Source organism: Nelumbo lutea, chromosome 2 (genome assembly GCF_056320005.1).
Source record: "Nelumbo lutea isolate HS-2025 chromosome 2, American lotus-T2T, whole genome shotgun sequence".
Taxonomy (NCBI): domain Eukaryota; kingdom Viridiplantae; phylum Streptophyta; class Magnoliopsida; order Proteales; family Nelumbonaceae; genus Nelumbo; species Nelumbo lutea.
In genome coordinates this window covers 22388918-22410316 of record NC_142685.1, presented here as the reverse complement: position 1 = coordinate 22410316, position 21399 = coordinate 22388918, and positions in this window count along the sequence as shown.

Genomic DNA, 21399 nt, shown 5'->3' with positions numbered 1-21399 from the left:
CTGTCTCCTCACCCGGGGTTTAAGCTTTTACACGATCTACCCAACAAGGTCCCGGCGTGGAAATGGGACTACTTTGGGGTGCGAAGTGCAATGGGGTGGCCGTTCCAAATCGGGTGGGGGACAGCTGCCCCCGATGCCGGTGTTACGCTTGATAGGGAGACAGCGAAAGGCCTCCGGGAACGGGCACGACTTGGGCTAAAATGCCACCATTATCTGACGGAGGCCAAGCTCATCGAGGTCGGTCCGAGTTCGGGTAGGTTCCTTGCTCAGAGGCTTGCCTTTTGTTTTGCTTTCCGTTCTGTTGTTTTCCTGACGCCGAGCTCTTTTTGCAGGTGCGATGGACGCAGAGAAGACTCACGGTGGGAACCTATTTCATGTCAGGAAGAGGAGGAAGCGAGTCGCCAAACGGACTCGTGCCGAACTGCCCCGGGATGCAGAGCCCAAAGTACCAGGCTACCCGTCAGTGGACCAGCCCAGGGAGCCCAAGATGGCCCCTCCGGTACAAGAAGCGACAGGGGCCCCTTACGTCGAGGCTGCTTATATGGGGGCTCCTGCTTACATTGAGTCTGCTTATATGCGAGCTGGGCCTTCAGGCTTGGGAGGCCAAGGCGAGTTCATGAGTGTGTTAGACGGTTTTGTATGCCCTTAGCTTCAATCAAAATTGATGTACTTTATGAGTTTATTGTAAATGAATAAAAGTGCATATTTGATTCATGTTCCCTTGGTATGTTTCTGTGTAATACCCTTAAACTGGACACTTATTGAGACTTGTGTTAGTTTAGAATGTTCACAGCCAATGGGTCGGTCTGGGGAGACCTATCCTGACAAGGCTGACACTGTGGTGCCATCAAGTCGGTTGAGGTGGTTTGTCTCAGCTACCGGGGTGAGACCCTAGGCACATACAGTGTGGGATTAATTGAATCTTTGAACTGGACCAGATTTCCAGTATTGCCCTGGACCTTGGAGATTGATGGGCAAAAACTGGAAAGTTACACCCGATCCCTAGACTCGATTATGATACTGCACTAGGTGTCGGATCGGGGTGTCTTTGATGTACCAATCAGTGAGATCCTTAGCGAGGGTCAAAACCTGGGTATGTTGGGACAATCCGAGAATTCATCTGAGTGGGTGATCATAGTGACAGGATCAGCCCCTTTGTCGGACAAAGGTAATGATCGGGGATGCGCTCTCACTGTTGGAAACCAAGACTGCCGATAGTCGATTTCAACCGTTGAGATTTGTTTTGCAAAGTATATTTTATATGAGATATAAAAGTATATATATTATGGTTTCTAAAATGTTTGCAAAAGGTTTCAATTCCCGGGATCCATATAAGTGGAGAGTGCAACACTGTTCCTTGTAGCCGAGGGAGAGGTCCTCTCTTGTCGGGCAGTGTATGATCATTAAGGGCTGAGAGGTTAAGTGTAAGACCATTGAGGATAATACCTGATGGGCTAATCTTGCATCTGCCCACAGTCCCTGGGTGTTACAAGGTGGCTTGGCCCAGGGACCACTTAGGGTAAGTGTTGGGCCCATAGAGCCCATTCGATGGGTTTCAGGGGGTTCACTGTCTTTAACAGTGTATTCGACCAGGCCTTGTAACAAAGGCTGGGCCGAACCCATGTGACTGATGTGTAGATCAATGCTTGGGTCCCACGCCATACAAGGAAGCCCAACTGGGCAGCAGATAGGAAGGTTAAGTGAGCACATAAGCTTGATGGGCCTAAAGCCCATTTCGAACTGGGCTATTTATTTAGTTAATTAAAGGGGCGAATTCTGAGATGGATTAGCAGATAGGATAGGGTCTTAATCCTATCCACTCAGAGAGTCCAGATCTGAATGTGATTCAGATCTAGAAACCTCCTAATGGGATTAGGATAAAGCTAATCTAATATGCAGATAAGATAAGGGTTTATCCTTATCACTAGAAGAGAAGGCTGATCTAAATATGATTTGGATAAGCACCTCCTAATGGGCTTAGGAGCTGATCTTTCAAGTTAGCAAAAAGAAGGAGGGGGCGGCAGCTTTGAGAGAGACTAACAAGAAACACATCAGATCCTCTTTAGTGCTGAAATCAAGAAGAGAGAATTCTGCAGCCTGCGAATACTCTCTTGCAGCCTCCCTGCTCTTGTCTCCCTGTTTGCCAGTTCGATCTCCAGTTGTGGGAGAAGTCAAGATTGGATCTTGACATTAGTTCTTTGAGACAGGATTGAAAAGGAAGCTGTGTTCACGTACCATTCTACTGATTCTTGCGAAGGACAGAGTTCTTGGGGAAGAACATTGCTGATTCTGCTCCATCCTGCACTGCGCCATTTTCAGTGGGAGTAGTCTTTGGATCATTCCTTGGGCGTGAACACCTTCGTTGGGAGATATTACTTCTCCGTATCAGGTATTATTCTCTCCCATTCCTTTTGGTTCAGATCTGGTTCAGTTTAATGTTCAAGTTTTATCCTTGAAAATATGATTTTCTAAATAGGGAATGTGATTCCCAGTTGAAGGGAGAGGAAAAATTTTTGAAATTCGCCCATTATTCCGCAATCTTTGGGCGTCCTTGTGATGGATCTCTCATCCTTTCAGAGTGTGTTGTCGCCGAACTACGCTCTTCAAAAAAGTAGGGAGGCTATTTACCTTGAGGAGGTCGCGGCGTGGACCAAACTTCCTTTGAACCATGTAGTCGGGCGTGTTGCCTCTCATGTCATGGTTGTAAGTTAGCGACTTTCTTGTCGGACTTCTTGTCATTACCTTTCTTGCTATTGCTCTTTTGAATACTTGTTATTTTTCCTTTTGGTAGGTGAACTCCTCCATCCATGCCTTAGCGGCCCAAGTGGAAAGGAGCTCGAGGCGGGCACGAGCTGCCGAAGAGGCTTCCTGCGCTGCCGAGGCGGCTTCTTGGCCTGCTGAAACGGCTTCTCGCGCTGCACAGGCCAGGCTAGCGAGGTCTCAGAGAGACACCGAGGCCATGGGAGCGGTAGTGATGCATATGGCGGACTTGAGGCTTGACTTGCAGCATCAGGTCGAATACCTTCGAGAGGATATTAGGGAGAGGACAAAGATCTTTTCTCAGGGTATCGAGGATGCCAAGAAGAGGGCGTCGATGACTATATCGCCTCGTCACGCTTTGAAGACCTGATGGTGGGCTCATACAGAAGGGGCTTTAAACTGAGCCGGTGGATGATCCGGAATACGTACCCCGAACTCGATATTAGCACCATAACCACTTCACGCATTACTCAGGAGATGGCCAACGCTGCTGACGGTGAGTCAGATTCTGAGGATGAGGCAGGACCTTCGGGTATCGTTGAAGTGCCTTCTGATGGTGAAGAAGTACCTTCGGGCCTGTGAGATCGCTTTTGTTGTTGTTGTTTTTTTTTGGAAATGTAAAGAAAGTATTTTGCAATGGAATGATTTTCTTTTGGTTAAGTGTTGGTCACTCTTTCTTCCGAACTGACCGTATTGTCGATGACCCTATTAATTCGTTGTTAGCATTATGCCTGAGCTTTTGGTTGGCATTTTTTTGCCTTTGCTTGCCCATGCCGAGGTCCTTGTTAGCTCGGCATTCTATCCCTTAGGCTCTGGTAGCGACTTAGTCCACTTCGCTTGGTGATCCATAGGTAGTATCATCTCAAGTTAACGATGTTCCATGCTTGGGGTACTTGTTTGCCCTCTAAAGTTTCGAGCTCATATGCTCCCCCGAGCGCTCTCTTTACTCGGTAAGGCCCTTCCCAATTCGGTCCATGTTTGCCCATGCCGGGCTCGGGTGCCATGATCTTACAAAGAACCAGGTCGTCGATGCGGAAGTTCCACTTTTTTACTCTGGCATTGTAGTACCGAGCTACTCTTTGTTGGTAAGCTGTAGTCCGGATGTACGCAAGGTCTCTTACCTCGTTCAGTAGGTCGAGGTTGGTACTAACTCGTCTCCGTTTGTCTGATCATCATATGCTTCTAGTTGCAGTGTAGGTATTTCGATCTCCGCCGGGATTACTGCTTCAGTGCTGTAGGTGAGGTTAAAGGGGGTCTCTCCCGTGGTAGTTTTTTTCGTAGTTCAGTGAGCCCATAGAACACTTGGTAGCTCGTCCGCCCACAACCCTTTAGCTCGGTCTAGTCGTGCTTTCAGTCTACGGAGGATAACTCTGTTCATTACTTCTGTTTGACCGTTTGCCTGCGGGTCCGCGGCCGATGTGAAGTTCTGCCAAATCCCCATATCTTGGCACCATTCCTGAAACTTGATGTCCTCGAACTACTTGCCATTGTCGGAGATCAGTACTCGAGGTAACCCGAAGCGACATACTATGTTCTTCCAAAAGAAGTTTTGTACGTTTTGAGCTGTAACTGTTGCAAGAGGTTCAACTTCTATCCACTTTGTGAAGTAATCTACCGCCACCACTAGGAACTTCCTCCCACCTGTTGTTGGCGGGAATGGCCCCAGGAGGTTGATGCCCCATTGTGCAAAGGGCCATGGGCTGGTGAGATACTTGAGGTCGGCGGAAGGCTGATGGTGGATATTGGCATGCTTCTGACATTTGTCGCATTTTTTGACGAGCTCAATGGCCTTTGCCTTCATCGTTGGTCAGTAGTACCCTTGTCGAAGAGCCTTTTGGGTGAGGGCTCTTCCCCCCAAGTGTCCGCCGCACAGACCTTCATGAGTGTCGTGGAGTACGAGCTCGGCTTTGGCAGGTCACAAGCAACGCAGGTAGAGGAGCATATAGGACCGTCGGTACAGCCGTTCGTCTATTATGACATATTTGGCTGCCTAGCGTTGCACCCTTCTGGATGCATTGCGGTCTACAGGGAGGGTCCCATCTAGCAAGAAGCTCGCGAGTGGGTCGATCCAGCTCGGCTCTGCTTCAAGGACGGGAGCGACCTCCTCTGCCCCACCGAGAATGCTAGGCCAAGGCAAGTCCTTTATGTACACGGTTCTCATGGCATTGTGACTGATGCTGGCTAACTGGGACAGGGCGTCGGCCTCAGTGTTCTCTGACCTCGGGATTTGCTTGATGAAGTGTGACTGGAAGTAGAGCAGAGCCTCCTTTACCTTTGCCAAGTAGGCGATCATAGTTAGATCGCGTGCTTCATCTTCGCCCGTAACCTGGTTGACCACAAGCTGGGAATCGCTATAGATAACTATGTGTTTTGCTCTTACCTTTTACGCTAGGTTCAGCCCGACTATCAATGCTTCATACTCCGCCTCATTGTTGGATGTCGCGAACTCAAAGCATAGCGTATATTCTAATTTCGTGCCACCCGGGCCGCGTAGGACTATTCCAGCCCCGCTGCCCTGTTGGTTTGAGGAGCCATCTACGTGAAGGATCCAGGGCTCCTCATCCCAATTCACATTTGGCCTAACTAGGAGAGATGCCACCCTGGCTGGTACTTCACGGGGTTCGGACTCTATTGGCTTGGGAGCTCCAGGCTCACCCGAACTGGGGATCTCGGGCTCAAATGGCCTAGGGATTTTGAGGCTGAACGTGCACTCGACAATAAAATCTGCTAAGGCTTGGGCCTTAATAGCAGTTCGTGGCTTATATTAGAGGTCGTACTCGCTGAGCTCGATGGCCCACTTCGTCAGCCAACCGGAAACCTCGGGCTTGAGTAAGACTTGCCTCAGAGGTTTGTCAATCAAGACGATGACAGTGTGAGCCTGGAAATATGGGCGGAGTTTCCGAGCTGCAATTATCAGTGCGCATGCCAGTTTTTCTATCTATGGGTATCTCATCTCAGCTCCCTACAGAATTTTACTAACATAATAGATGGGTTATTGGACCCGATCTACTTCTTTTATTAGTACCGAATTGACCACCTTGTCGCTTGCCGAGAGGTACAGTTCTAAGACCTCACCCTCCTCGGGCCTGGTTAAGATCAACACACTAGCGAGATAGTTTTTTAGCTCGTTGAACACGAGCTAGCGGTCTCGGGTCCATTCGAACCCTTTGCCTTTGATTGCTTTAAAGAAAGGCAGGTAGCGGTCTGCCGACTTGGACATGAAGCGGCTCAGAGCGGCTATGCGACCATTTAGCCTCTGAACCTCTTTTACTTTTTGGGGTGGTCTCATATTTGGGATGGCCTTTATCTTGCCCGGGTTGGCCTCAATACCGTGCTGGTTGACGATGTACCCTAGGAACTTACTCGAGGTGACACCGAAGACACACTTGTTTGGGTTCAGTTTCATGCTAAATTGACGCAAAATTTGGAAGACAAAATCTAAGTATTGTATTAATTCATGCGAGAACTATGTCTTGACGACCATGTCGTCTACATAACATTCTATCTTCGTGCCAATTAAGGGTTGAAACAGTTTATTCACAAGTCTTTGGAAGGTCGCTCCAGCATTCTTCAGTCCGAAGGGCATGACCTTGTAGCAGTACAGGCCAAACTCAGTTATGAAGGTGGTTTTTTCCTCATCAGACTGGTCCATCCTGATTTAGTTGTAGCCTGAGTAGGCATCCAAGAAGCTTAGCAACTCATGTCCCGTGGTCGCGTCCACTAGGCGGTCAATTCTGTGGAGGGGGAAGCAATCTTTCGGGCAAGCTCAGTTCAGGTCGGTGTAGTCGACGCACACGCGCCACTTGTCGTTTGCCTTTTTACTAGCACTGGGTCGGCCTCCCTGCTCGGGTAATGAACTTCCCTTGTGAAGTCTGCTACGAGGAGCTTTTTGACCTCCTTGTCGACCACCCTCCAGCGCTCTAGGGCTAAGTTGCGTTTCTTCTGTCCAATGGGTCTAACTACAGGGTGAGTATTAAGTTTGTGAGTTATAAGGTTGGGGTCAATACCGGGCATATCAGCCATGGACCATGCAAAAATATCTAAGTTTTGAAGTAAGAAACTCACCAGTTCGGTTCGTAGAGGTTCCTAGATGGAAGCACCGATCTGTAGCGTCCGAGCCGGGTCAGCAGCTGGAGTTGGGATTGTGACCATTTCCTCTATGGGCGAAGCTCGTTCCTCGCCTTGCTCCATAGGCCGCTCCAGTTCGAGGTTGTCGGTCACCTTGGTTTTTCCCTTTGGGGCGGCAACATAGCACTTGCGGGACTCAAGCTGGTCGCCCCGCGCTACCCCCACACCGAAGTCTATAGGAAACTTCATTGCCAAGTAGTAGGTGGAGACCATTGCCCGTAGGACATGAGTAATTGGCCACCCTATTATGGCATTGTATGGGGAGGGGGTCGCGACCACCAGGAAATCGTGGTTGAGTCTGACCGCATAGGGCCATGTGCCGAATTCCACAGGTATTGTTATTTTCCCGAGGGGCCTGACATCCTCTCCGCTGATTCCCACCCGAGGAGTGTTTGCGGGCTTCAACTCGCTTCTTTGCAACTGAAGCTGGTCAAACGCCGACTTGAAGAGAATGTCCGCTGAGCTGCTTGAATCAACAAGTACGCGCCTGACTTCGAAGTCGCTGATCCTTAGTTTTATGACAAGCGCATCATCATGGGGGTACTGGACCCCTCGCGCATCATCTTCTATGAAGAAAATCGGTTCCTCCGTCTTCGACCTCTTTGGAGGGTTCTGTTCTTCTCAGGCAGCTTCACGAACTGACGCCCAGGCCGCTGCCGAAGTACAATCTGCTACCACCGAACCTCCCACTATCACGTGGATGGTTCCCCGAACTGGCCTCTCTTCTGGAGGCTGTCTTTGCGATGGTTCGGCTGGCTTGCTGCTGGATTCAGGGGCATCCCTACCGTGCTCCCCTTGCCAACCTGTCTTATTATTATTGTTATTATTATTATGCTGTACAAATTTTCTCAAGTACCCACGACGGATGAGTCCCTCTATCTCGTCCCTGAGATTATTACAATATTCGGTACTATGACCGTGATCTCTATGGAAATTGCAATACAAGTTTTTATTTCTCTCGTTTGGGTTCCCTTTTAAGCGAGGTGGCCATTTTACGTACGGGGCATCTTTGATCGTCATCAAGATCTCGGCCCGCATCATGTTTAAGGGTGTATAGTCCGTCCGAGCTGCTAAGGGAGCTCGGAACAGCTGGCTCGGCTTCGTCTCCCGAGCTGGGTTTATCCTTCTATCATCTAGGTTGGAGGGCTCGCCTTCCCTCTTCCTTTTCTCGATCCCGCTTTCGATCCTTTGGTTGATCTCCTCCTTTGTTCTCATGAACTTATCCGCGAGCTTGAGGAATTCGGCTACGGTCACGGGCTAGCTAGCTACCATGTGCCATTTGAACTCCTTGTGTGTCACTCCTCTCTTGGCCCCCGCGAGCTGCACCGCGGGGTCCAGTCGCGGTATCTGCAAGCACGCATCATTGAACCACTTGATGTAGCCCTGGATGGACTCTCCTTCCCTCTGGACTACTCCGAAGATGTTTTCCTCGGTTCTGGGGCACCGTTTGCTGGTAATGAAGTGTGTGGTGAAGACCTGCACGAACTGGGTCCAGCTTCTTATTAACCCGGGGGCCAGGTTCCTATACCAAGTGCGAGCCACCCCCCTGAAGGTGGTGGTGAAGGCCACACACATGCATGATTCACTGGCCCTTGCTAGGTGCATTTGGGACTGGAAGGCATCGACGTGGTTGTTGGGGTCGAAGGACCCATCATACTTGTCTAAAGGGGGGAGTTTGAAATCTCTAGGCATGGGGATTGCAAGGAGTTCTGATGAAAGGGGGAAGGAACTGAGAGAATAGGGGCAGCTTTTACCTCGTTCGAGCTTGTCTCTTCTTTACCTTGGAGCTCGGGCAGGACACGGGTGGCAGTTCGGCGACTTCGCCGACGTCTTCGTTGCTGAGTGGGCCTGGTACTGGCGCTGCTGTTCTCTGTGTTGCCGAGCTCGATGGGCCCGGACTGTTAGTAGTCTGCCACTAGGACGCTGAATCGGTTCTCTGTGGGCGGGAGCTCAGACTTGGAGTGCCGAGGTGCTGAATTGGCGAGCGAGGTTCCCAACCCGCCGGCGAGCTGCGAGGCGGGGGTGATTTTTCTTTCCCCCCAGCCTGGGGATGAGGCCTGAATCTTGGGGAGTTTCTGAAGTTGGGAGGCTTCTCCTCGGTGTTGGCGTCCGCCCTAAGGGGAGGGCTTAACCGTCTTTGGAGCAGGGTGCCGAGGTGGAAGCTGTGGTTGGTTTAGAGGCAGTTAGGGGAACTGCTGCTGATAGTGATACTGAGAGATGTGGTGCAGTACTTGGTGCTGCTGGAGCGATGCTGCTGGAACTGCTGTATTTGGGCTTGCATTGCCCGCATGCACTGCATCAAGTCATCAAACTGGTTCTGGCTAGTCGCCAGGGGAACAATAGTTGGTTCGGTAAAGGTTGTCTCGACAGGTAGAGGAGGAAGGGGGACGTTCATGACGGGAAGGTTCACGGGCGCCAATGTTCATGGCATACTTAGGCTGGGGATCCCATCCACCGGAAGGGAGATGGTGAATTGTCCGATGCACACCACGGGGACTTGAAGTTGTTCCCTAGTGGTGTTCATCTCCATGCCACGTCTGGCATTGTTGGAAGAAGCCATGAGTGTTGGGGTTTCTTGGAAAAAAGGGGTTATAAGAGTTTTAGAGGGAGGATTGATGGTGGGCAGTCCGGCCGGTCCTAGCTGTCAACGATCTTGGCTCGAGATGGAGCAAAAGGTGCCTGAAACGGAGGAGAAAGCGAGTAATCTCCGGGGAAGAACCCGGTGAGAGTGCTCCGAAGCTCAAGTTAGTATTTCCCCTAAGGCAAGATAAAAAACCAGATGGCGCAAAGTTATCACATACCTCCTTCTTGGGGGGGAAGGGAGCCTTTTATAACCACTTCGCGCACTCACTCCCAAGCTCCTGTCAGGTTGGGTATCATTACCTTTGCACTTCTGCCAGTTCGGGTGTCATCACCTCTACTGGGGCAGACAACCGCCACTGCTCTCTTTGTCGGAGCCGTCTCTGTGACTGGAGGTGGCGGTGGCAGGTGGTTGTTGAAGTGCGGCTGTTAAGTGTCAGATCCTAAGTCAGTTAGGTGCGCTGCCTCTGGATACTGACTCCTTTGGTGTCAGGTTAGGTGCGGTTGTTTAGTTCGGTGTCCTGGAGGCAAAGTGCTGGAGTGGTGTGCGAGGTGAAGTCTTGAGTTCAGATAGAGGTGTGGCTCGAACTGCCCTGGGGCAGGCCAGTTCGGGTTGTTGCCCTTTGTGCTCCTCGTAAGGCTCGAGGTCAAAGGGAGAGTTCGGGCTCCTTATGGGGAGCTCAGACCACTGGTTCCTCCTTTCGGAGCTCACGCCTTTGGTGTACTGTCGTGCCGAGCTGTTGCCTCTGCCACGTGTTGAGTGGTTACGAGGTCGGGCCAAATCTTCCTTCATTAGATACCGTCTCAAACAGAAAACGTTAAATTGATACACCGATTTTTTTCTAAATACCATTCTACCTTTTTATAAATTATTTTATATATAAAATTACTGAAATGACCCCATTTTAACTCAACAAAAACCTCTTTTAATGATCATTTCAGTAACTTTACATACAAAATTATTGAAATATGTTTTTTTGTTGAGTTAAAATGGGATTATTTCAGTAATTTTGTATGTAAGATAATTTATAAAAGGGTAGAATGGATATTTAGAAAAAATAGGTGCATCAATCTAACATTTTCCATATGGGACAATGACGAAAGGGAGGGTTTTACTGAGTTTCTTAAAAGTTCAAGGGAGATATTTGTTAAAATGAAACTATAGAGGAAGCTTTTATGATTGTTAGAAACTTCAGGAGAGATTTTTGTATTTTACCCTGAGTTTTTTTATAATTATAATTAATAGGTTTTATTCCCCACCGTCCAAATGAATAGAAGAAGATGCGGACAAATGGAATTTGGTAATTAATCATTCTTTGTCATAAATCTATTAATTTTTTGGGAGAATGACTGTTCAACCCAGGGTCATAATTCATAAGCCCAAAGTACAATTGGAGTAGGTGCCAACTCGGAATTGATGGCGATTTACGGAGGTGAAGGTGCATAAAGTGTGGGTTTTTGACATTTTGAATGTTTATAGATTTATAAGAGAATTCAGAAATCTGCATTAGGTCTATCCGTACTTTTCCTTTTTTCCTTTTTGTTTTTTTTTGCTTTATGGATTTGAATGGTGTTACATAATTACTTTTTGAGGTTCCCCCCACATAAGCTTTTCATTTACCAAAGGTGCACTCGTGGCTTACATGTAATTAAAAAAAAAAATTCAATGTTGTAACTAGAGGTTCTATTTGGCTGGACGACAAAACCAAATTAAAAAAAATTGTTTATGTTGTGTGTTATGTTGTGTTTACCTCATTATAGAGGGGTGCAAATGGATCGGATCCAATCCGAATCCAATTTATTTGATCGAATTTAAACCACCTCTATTCGGATCTTTGGATTATATTGGATTTGGATCACCCTATCTGATCTGAGAAAATTCGATTTGATATATCTTATATATTTATAAAAATAAATATATATATATATATATGTTATTTATTTATTTATAAATATATTATTTATATATTATTTTTATAAATTTGTTATATTATTTATTTATTTTTATAAGAACATGCATATATATGAAAAAAATAATTAAAAATACTTGCATTTTTTGTTTTTTTTTTTCTTTATTTAAATTGGTATATTTTATTTTTCTTTTAATGATTTATTAACTTTTAAAGAAAACAAGTCAAATCGGATTAAATCCGAAGATCCGTCTTACTGATAGGATTCAAATTCAAATCGAGGCCTATCAAATCCGATCATATCTTCAGATCAGATCAGATCCAATATAAACAATATCGAATCAGATTTAGATATACCCTGATTCAAATCCAATCCGATCAATTTGCATCCCTAAACATAAAGTATAAAAGTTGCTATTCTTTTTTAAAAAGTCAAAATATATAGTGTCTTTAATGAAAATAAATCATGTGAACCAATGAAAAGTAAATAAATCATATAACATCATTGATATTATTGATTAAACTTTTTATATAATATGCAGCAAATGTTTGAAATGCATTTATTTAAACTTGGAAAGGAAATGCCTTCCTTCTTTTCTATTATATAATGTAGGGGTCTCTTGCCAAGGACAAATGGTCTTCGAACAAAGGGTGTATTTGATTTCGTTGTGCTACATGACCTTTTTTTTTTTTGTTACATCAGCCACATAGGTGATTAGAGTTCACCAAAACATAATCCTATTGGGTTGGGCACATTAAGTACAATATGTGAAAGTGAAAGTCACTTTTTAGAGGAAGCACCATTTTAGATTTTCATCATGGGGTGGTGTGGCTCTTGCCTTTAGTAAACGTCAATAAACAAATTTTATTTCGCACTTTTGTACCTAATTCATTCTCTTTGTAATTTCGTACAAAGTTTTAAAAAATGATTCAGAAATGGAATCGTTTTAGTCACCTGTTTTCGGATCAACGGTTTAACCATCTGGTTCGAATGGATGACTCATTCTGATAATAAAAATTAAAAAAATAATTAAAAATAAAAATAGTCAAAAACTGTTAAATGTGTTGATGTATCGATGATTCGACCGCTCAAGTCAACGGATCATTGACCGATTCAATGGTTTTTGGCCAGGGACTGAATTTGGGGTAAAACACCAAGGTCTGACCGTCTGGGTCAATGACAATTAAAAAACCATGATTTCATATGCTTTTGTCAACACAATATCTATATAACACCACTATATCAAATACAACCAAAGTCATCCACGCTACCACGTCTTACTAAAAATGAATATACTAGTATTTTCAACACAATAAGTGTGGATCCCATGGGGTTGCGGATCTATGTAGAAGTCGGTGTGGGCAATTGCTCCATTGACATTTGAAAAAAGTTTTATATAGTTATGAAAATTCTAAAGAAATTTATTTATTTTAATAATTGCCCCCACTCAAATAAAAAGAGTAATGGGTCAAATAAAATTTGACTTATTAAATGGGGTCATGTTTTAGAGATGAGCACATAAAAATAAAGAAAAATATAATAAAATGACACATGTCCCTATTCCATCCTATTCCATATTGACCAAGTTATGAGGCATGGGATTTAGGGTTTTCACTTCTGTTCTTCTGTTTCTTTTCATTTCACACCACTCAACAGTTCAATCTCATCTTTCTACTTTATCTCCTCAAACCTAGAGATAACAATCTTCCTTGTCCCCCTTGGGTACCTATCCTCCCCATTAGATGCCTTGCCCCTACTGATCAAAGGTCTTAGATCCACCACTGAATTTCCATATATCATCCATTTGCGTTATTGCCCACATATTCTTTGCACTAAGATTGATCATTCACCAAAGGGTAAGGCGAGGGATTATCTGTGATAACCAGTAATCATACTTGGTCCTAATCTGGACGTTGAGGGGTAAGCTCCTCTGAGATAAATATCCTTTATTAAGAGACTTAAAAACAGTCTTTCTGGTTTGTATCTAGGGTCATTTACTAAAACACCCACCCCTATTGTCTCATTAATTTACTAAAAATATCTAAAACGTCTCCTATAATTTACAATGAATTTACTTAATCAACCTTTTATTTGATGAAAGTGGAAAATAACAGTTTTAACCCTAACATCCATTGAAATAAATTTAATCAAAATAAACTAAAAACAAAAAGGCCATTTTTGCCCCTATTAAAACATAGACAACCACTCTATTTTTCTCTATTTGGTCAATTTTGTTCTTTATGCAAAAAAGTGTTAAGGGTACTTTTGGAATAAACAACTATGGATCCATACCCTTGAACATTTTCCACTCTGTTTAGGGGTATTTTTGGAAGAAACAACCACGGGTCCATGCCCTTGAACATTTTCCACTTAGTTTAGTTGATCATGTTACTATTTTCAGAGTGCAAAGAAAATAGTTCTCAATGAAAGGTGGATTAAGTAAATAGGTTACAAACTATAAAGGGTGTATTAGTAAAATGTAAACTATAGTATAGGTTTAAGTAAATTTGTGAAACTATTAGAGTATTCTAGTAAATGACCCCTCTATCTAACATTAAATTCTTAGCTAAGGTCAATTTTAATACATCTCCCATCTCATCAAATGATGTTTAAGTGGCAGTTAGGTCACATTGTCTAACTTACAAGTTATGTTTTGAAGCAAAAAAAAAAAAAAAAGAAAGAAAGAAAGAAAGAAAGAAAGTGAGTTCATTGAATCTTCACTCTAACGCGAAGGGCTGAAGTTGTTGAACTGAATAACTTTCCTAATACTACTGATTACTTTTTAAGGGGTTGTCAATGGATTCTCAAAGTTTGAAACCTAATCTCATATTTCATTTGATTAAGATCTGAGTCTAATTAAGTTTTACAAGGTATAATTATTTAATTTAATTTTGATATTCATATATAGGCTAAAAAATATACAGGTTAAAAAGTAATTATCTTTTTTCAATTTTTAGCTTTATTATGTTTTTGTAAAAAAAAAGTGGGCTTGGATTAAATGTGAATCTGATCTGAATCTAATAGGAGTTTGACCAATACAAGATCCCTACATCCCAAGGTTGAAAGTATCAACACATATCGGTTGATCCGGGACCCCTCCGATACGCCCCTACAATGGGTGTATCGGGGGTCTAATCAGTTCAAGGTGTGGAGGAGGCCTAAACTGGCTCCCATGAACCAGTTGCGAAAAAAAAAAACAATAAAAAGCTGTATCAATTCGCCCGATACACCCATACCGATGTATTGATATTTTGAACCTTGCTAGATCCTATTGGAATTTGGATCAGATTTATATTTCAGTTTTCAATAATTAAATCAGATTTGGATGGAGAAGGAATTTGCTTTAGAACACACTATACCACCACAGTATAGAACACTACAAATCAATAGGATCTTTTGCAGTCAAAAACTCTACACACACTCTGAAAAACACGGCACCACACATTGGGAACATCCCCTATGAATTTAATATGCATGTATAAGAGATATTCTCAATGTATAGTTGGATGTTATGTGTGCAAAAGATTTTCTTGGAGAAGATGAAGGCTCTATTACCAAAGGTGTGGTGAATTCCAAAACCTATAGCTTAGAGCATACTACACTTGTTGGAGACGGGATATGCTCCTCACACTTGGGCGCCTCACATGCACATCCACCATGCATTGGGAACGTCTCCTGTGAATAATAACTTAAAAGTATGGGAGATGTTTCCAATGCATGGTTGGATGTGCGTGTGAGGCACCCTCTATGAGGAGCAGATCCGGTCTCCACTTATTGTGTCCATGGTAGATAACACCCCCTTGATCTAGGCCCCATTTGGCACATCTTTCCATGCGGTCTTTCGGCTACTTACAAGCTGAGAAGATAAAAAATCAGTCTATTCCCGTTTGGCACATGAAAGATCTTGCCGCTAAAAGACGGGGTGCCAAAAATACACGGAAAGCCCATTTTGGGCTGATTTCGGGAAGCTCCAAATGAAGCTTCCCGCGTCTTCCGCGTTTTAATCTTGCACAGAAAGACCCGAAATGATGCACAGAAAGATGCGTGTTTGCCAAACGGTCTTCGGGCTGCCCAGATCTTATGTCAAAAGCTCAATGCATCTATTGACTGTTAGAGCTACAAGAAGATCTTCTCAAAAAGACTTGCCAAACGAGGCCCTAGTTAGTATACACCCCACCCCTATGGGGACCAAAACCACATCACACACAAATGCATGTACACACATTGAATAAATAAATAAATCAAAATTAGCAAAATGCCTACCCTTCCTATGGATGATATAGTACTAGGTGGATGTAGTTCATTAACCATGGTCCTCCATTAGTTTACAAACACAATCTATTTTAAGCAATGTTTTCGAACCATCATTGACCCAAACGGTGGATTGTTCGGACTAGAAACCATTCAGGCGATCGGTTCCGTTTTACCCCAAATCCTGTCTCTAGTAAAAAATCGTTGAATTAGTCAACGATCCATTGATCCGAACGATTTAACTGTTGAACTGTTTGACTTGGAGAACGGTTTGTGGTTTATTAACTTGTCAAAAGGAAAGCTCAGATTCGATATTTGAGATATGAGATCTGAGACCTCTCAAATATGAGATCTGAGATATACTGAGACTCTCAGAGAGAAGTGTGAGAGAGTGAGAGAGATCTCACATTTAGAGATTTGAGAGAGAAGTTTAGACTTTAGACTCTAGATGACAGATCTGCCGTCTATGAGAGAGAGAGAGAGAGAGAGAGAGAGAGAGAGAGAGATATGATTGAGAAATCTCTGATCTACTCCCATTTTTCACCATTGTCGTCGCTGTTGCCGTTGCTATCACCACTACAACCTTCAAGCCCTCTTCTTCCTTCTTCTTTTTCTTCTTCTTCTTCAGCCAAAACTTCTCAAATGCCTCTCATTCCATCTATATTTTCTCTTTATATTTATATGCATCTTACCCTAATATTCCAATCTAATGGGTAAGATGACATATCATTGATAAAATACTCAAACCGTCCAAACCGTTTGACTTGGACGGTCGAACTTCTGACCCAGAAATTGGTGGCCAGAACGGTTCCATTTCCGGGTCAATTTTTAAAACCTTGATTTTAAGTAATGAATGCAGCTTAAAAAAAAGAAAAATTACAAATAGGTACCTTGTACTTTGTGAGTAAGGACACTTAAGGGCCTCAACTTTTAAGTGCAACAACTAAACATCCTGAACTTTCAAATATCAACAATTTAGTATACAACTATAAATTGACATTACAGTGAGTGATAAAATTATCAAGCTGCCCATTTTAAATTCCTTTTATGTGTTTCTGATAATGAATTTGTTGAGCAAGTTTTAAAGAATGGCTATATGTTGATGCAAGGTCACTTTGGTAGAAGTTGAGAGAGATCCTCATGAAACAATCTAATAAATTATGTGAAGGGTAGTTTTGAGATTTTGAAATGTTTCAAGGCACATGTGACATCACATGATGCAAAAAACTAATGGAATGCCAACAATTAAACTTAAATGTTGATTTTTGGAATTGGGATCTGCTCCTCATAGAATGCTCCTCACACCAACTTCATAGCTACATCTCCCCATGAAAATACAACTATGGGAGATGTTCCCGATGTACAACAGAGACATGTTGTGAGGAGCATATCTGGACTCACTTAATTGTCTAACTTAAAAGATGATGCCCTTTTAAGTGTCACTACCCCAAAAGTACATGATGCCTATATGTAATTTCCCCTAAAAAATATAAATGCAAAATAATAATAATAATAATAATAATAATAATAACAATAATAATAATATGCCTATATGAATTGGAGTGCCATCCCAATGTCTCGAAGTTGTGGATCAAAACTGACTGATGGATTGTTCAGATCTACCTTCAACAAACACTCCCAACTCTTTCACAACAAGCCATTACGAACATACATACATACATATGTGTGTGTAAACATGTATTTTATCATTAAGTAATGTATAATTATGTTCTACATGTAATAAACATATTATTTTATATTTAATTTATGTTTTTAATGCTATTTTAAATTTTTTATTTGTAAAAAATATTAAAAAATTGTAATTTGAGGCTAAAAAAGTTTTTTTTTGGCGAAAATAGCGGAGCATGGCACCTTAGGATGCATAAATCTTGAAAAGTTACCCAAAAGCAAAGAACAAATCACCTCAATTAGACTTCGGAGTGCAAAGTTATGGCCTCCCAAAGTTTGCATATACATTTACTGTGCAAACCGTGACATGATCACCAAGTCATATATCAATAGTCCAATCATTTGGCTCGACCGATTTTTGACCATCTTTCGGGTTTTACTAAAACCGGACCCAAAATCTTAATCGAGTGACAGTTCAAACGGTTCAACCAGTTGGGTCAACAATGGATTTAAAAACATTGTTACAATTTACAATAGGAGAATTTGTATGAATGCCCCATAGAATGCACTCCATGATACATTCCAACCATGTATTAAGAACATCATTTCATGTATTTTCAATGCACCCTGATATATGCATATGGAGCCACTCTATGAGTCACCAATCTGAATTTACAATAGCAACATCTCCCTAAGAATGACGAGAGAGATATTCTCATGTGCAGCTACAAAGGCCTAATTGGGACAGTGTTGATTTTGTTCAAAGCATTTTGTTTTGTTGGTTACAAATCCCCAGTTTCCCACCCATGGATAGGGGTGTGAACATTCAATTTATTCAGTTAAAATTTGAATTGAATAAATTAAAATTAAAAAAATAAAAAACAAACCAAAACTGAATTATAGAAAAACCAAAATAATCAAAATCAAAATTTTCGATTCGGTTTTCGGTTATTTAACTTATTATGGTTAAAACCGAAGTTTAATAATATATACTCTATTATATATTACAATATAATATATATTATATATTATGAAATCAAATTTAATTTTATTATATATAATAGAAAGTTTGATTAATTCGATTAACTAAATTTCAAATTCTGAAAACCGATGAAAAAACTAAACCAAAATTAACCAAATAGTGCTCACCCCTACCCATGGATGAGGTGGTACATGGTGCCTGCTTTCTAATGCAAAGAACAAATCACCTCAATTAGACTTCGGAGTGCAAAGTTATGGCCTCCCAAAGTTTGCATATACATTTACTGTGCAAACCGTGACATGATCACCAAGTCATATATCAATAGTCCAATCATTTGGCTCGACCGATTTTTGACCATCTTTCGGGTTTTACTAAAACCGGACCCAAAATCTTAATCGAGTGACAGTTCAAACGGTTCAACCAGTTGGGTCAACAATGGATTTAAAAACATTGTTACAATTTACAATAGGAGAATTTGTATGAATGCCCCATAGAATGCACTCCATGATACATTCCAACCATGTATTAAGAACATCATTTCATGACAAGTATGAGATATTTTCAATGCACCCTGATATATGCATATGGAGCCACTCTATGAGTCACCAATCTGAATTTACAATAGCAACATCTCCCTAAGAATGACGAGAGAGATATTCTCATGTGCAGCTACAAAGGCCTAATTGGGACAGTGTTGATTTTGTTCAAAGCATTTTGTTTTGTTGGTTACAAATCCCCAGTTTCCCACCCATGGATAGGGGTGTGAACATTCAATTTATTCAGTTAAAATTTGAATTGAATAAATTAAAATTAAAAAAATAAAAAACAAACCAAAACTGAATTATAGAAAAACCAAAATAATCAAAATCAAAATTTTCAATTCGGTTTTCGGTTATTTAACTTATTATGGTTAAAACCGAAGTTTAATAATATATACTCTATTATATATTACAATATAATATATATTATATATTATGAAATCAAATTTAATTTTATTATATATAATAGAAAGTTTGATTAATTCGATTAACTAAATTTCAAATTCTGAAAACCGATGAAAAAACTAAACCAAAATTAACCAAATAGTGCTCACCCCTACCCATGGATGAGGTGGTACATGGTGCCTGCTTTCTAATGCGGTTGTTTTCTTAAGGTGGGTTTTTCCCACGAAAATGGACCCCACCTAATTAAATATGTTTTTGTAGTGATTGATCTCATAATTAAATTGAATGCGGAGAAGGTAGTCAAATAGACAAAAGGTCGACACTTCTAAGACTGGCATCGTTGCTGGGATTCGGTAATGTCTGCCTTAAAGTCCGAAATATAAACATATTTTTTGTTAAAAGAAATATAAAGATTTAGGGAGTTTTTTTTTTTAATTTTGAAAGGGAGAAAATTGGTCAATGAAATTTTGATTTTTATTGATCAAGAAATCAATGTTCTTTATTTTTAAAGATTTTTGTGGGGATCAGGAAAAGTTTAATTTTTGAGGTATCAATTACCCCGATAAGTGATACTCATTTCCTAAGTAGGTAAATAACTTTTCCACCCGGGGGAAAATTTATCAACATTTGAGTGGGACAAAAATGTCCCTCTTAATAATAGATTTTTATGAATAAAATGGTCATTGCCTTATTTACGTGAAATATAAAAGAACGAGGTAAGTGCATCCACCTGGAGAAATAATTTACCGAAAAGTGAATGAAACCTTAATAGTGTAGGCAATGCCCTGTCCTAATATATTTTGAAAACATGTAACATTCCCTCCTAGCCGTAGGTCTCCACAAATTGAAATCAAAACTTGTTTTAGGAACCACATTTCTAACATTGTAATGGAAATTTGTTGCCATTTTCAATGATCACATTTGCATACATGAAGGACTATACCAATCTAACTTTGCATCAGGAGCACAGAAACTAGAAACCATTTTAGGCAGTAAATCATTTCTCTCATTTTTCAGTTAATTGCTTGTTCCATGATTGTCTAATTAGGGCATATGCTCATGGCATAGTTATCTACATTACATGTTGCATAATTGGTTCCTTGGGGCATGTTTTCAGCCTTCAAAAAGGAGATCGGCTTCAGTCAGTTCAAAGCCCATTGGAACATTATTGGAATAGCCATCATATCCTTGCATTGGGAACATCTTCATACTTTTATGCTTTATTTCATGAAAAGATATTTTCAATACAAGGCTATAATAGCTGTTCGAATGGACTTTGAACCGAACACAATAATGACACCAGACAGAGTGGATATGGTTTTAATTTTTAACAGTTATTTATTTATTTCATTTTTGCCAACCTCATATTCAAATATGTCGTACAAATATACAAGTCCCATAATTGGAAAGAAAGAAGAAATGTAAGGGAATGATATATAAGGATTAACCCACAATCAAATACCTTAAACTTCTGCCTTATTTTGTGTATGAGTCTCAATTTAATACCTCAAGCTTGGGTTAAAGTGGTGTCCAAACCAGTTCACAAGCCCCACAATCTAATAAGTGGAAACTCATGAATTTATGAGTTTCAACTTTCAATTGATTGTTTCTACTTCTATTACCAATTGATTGTTTTTTAATTTGACTATGATGTTAACCCCTGAAGTTGCATTTGGTAAAAATCTAGAAAACCAACATGAAATATCAGAATGGTGACCTAAAAGCTACTCAGAATAGTTCATCAATCGCAAATACTCAACCAAAGTGGATCGGCTAAAGCAGCTTGTCCAAAACAAGTAGCCATCCCAAATGAGGCCTTAGGGTCCATTTGGTTTGCAATTTGAAATTCAAATCAAAATTCCTTAGGCTGTGTTTGGTTGCAGTGCAAATTTATTTGTATTAGTATAAATGCATGGGAGTGCAAATTCTTGTTTAATTCTGTTTTGGATTTTACTTTATTTTGTTTCATGCCTTAATTTACTTCATTTGTAATGCAGTCAAACAAACTAAGCTACAATTTGAAACAAAAATAGGTCAGAATTTACACTCAAATCATTTGTACTGCCATAGTTTTGCATCAATGCAATTGAACCAAACACAGCCTTAGAATCAGAATCTGAATGATCTATACCCATAGTATATTTGGTTCAAACAAGAATTAGAATCGAAATTGAAATAAACGGGAATGAGCTTTCATTCCCAAAGGAGAAAGAA